The sequence below is a fragment of the Melopsittacus undulatus genome, chromosome 10 (genome assembly GCF_012275295.1).
Source record: "Melopsittacus undulatus isolate bMelUnd1 chromosome 10, bMelUnd1.mat.Z, whole genome shotgun sequence".
In the NCBI taxonomy this organism is placed as follows: Eukaryota; Metazoa; Chordata; class Aves; order Psittaciformes; family Psittaculidae; genus Melopsittacus; species Melopsittacus undulatus.
Genome location: NC_047536.1, coordinates 4,826,684 through 4,828,047, shown reverse-complemented (window position 1 = coordinate 4,828,047; position 1,364 = coordinate 4,826,684).

Below are 1,364 nucleotides of genomic sequence, written 5' to 3'. Positions count from 1 at the left end.
TGCTGCCTGTTTTCTTGGGGTGCAGAAACACCAGAAGCCACCAGCTCAGGGACATAGGTGCATCCAGCTTCCCTTTCCCTCCCCTAGGACCATCCCATCAGCTCTGTTCCCTGCCTGCACTCAGGCTCCTTCATGATGTAGCAGGAGATAAACACCACAGGAGTCTCTGACTGGGGCTTTGAGGCATGGGGAGGGTGGATGGAGTTTTATTGCTGGATTAATAATTTAACAGGACAAAATGAAATTCGCGGCACTGAGAACTTGAGAGATTCCTACTGAGGTTGCCCACTTCTCACCCAACAAGTGCCTGCTCTCAGACATTGCTGTGCTCCCACCTCCTTCCTGCAATCCCCTTCATTTCCAACGCAGACCCTTTGCACCGCAGTGGGCAATCCCCACAGCCAGCCAAGCAACGAGCATTTCCCAGCCTCCAGCTCTGGGAGGAGCTGGCTGCTGCTGCTGCTGTGAGGTGTGATGTGCTGGCCAAGCAGCTTTGGCACCGAGAAGGAGACAATTCACAGCCAAGATGACTTACCTGGATTGAGTTAATCAAATCCAGTAACTTTTGCAGCTCGCTGACATGAAGGGCTGCGCTCAGCTGTGCCTGAATGAGTGTGTGTGAGCACAAGGCACATGAGGAGATGGGCACAACTCGCTGATACTAAATAGTGCAGAGAACAGCATGAAAGGGAGAAAAACCCTGACTTTGATGTGCAGGCGTGCACGCTATCTTCCATCTCCAGCTCAGCATGCAGCCTGAGTGGCCCTCGCCAGCCTGCTCTGCGCTCCGCACGGATGAGGATGGATATTGCAAACCTGGAGACAATTGATTGCACTGGAAATGCATGCAAGGTACACACTGCGGGGCCTTGTCTTTATCAGGAGCTCCTTGAGTCACTGCCATGGCTCCTGAGCTGAAGTCCAGGTGCCACCTCCAATGGGGGCTGGAATTATGGCTTAAGCAGGGAGAATAGAGAGGGGTCCAAACTCCTCCTTATGGAAAAGCAAGGAAGCTCATTTAGAAATGAGAAATGGGAATACTAGTTGCTAGGTAGTGGTTAACTCATCAGTTAGCAGCAATGTTGGAGCCACTGCCACAGGAACAGCTTGAGGCAGATCTGACCCAGAAAGCCAGGCCAGAGGGTTCCCAAGGTTGGAAAATTCAGCTCATTTCTTTCCTGGATGAATGGGGGTTTATCCTATGAGAAATTCTGTTTCCTAATCCCACTTCTCTTAGGAGGAGCAGTTCTGGGAGCTCACTGTTCCAGTGCTAGAAAGATGCTACTAATTTCAAGCTGGGATTTCACAGTCCTTACACCCCTGTTCAGCGCCATATCAATATTCTCCTGAAATGGCACTGGGGT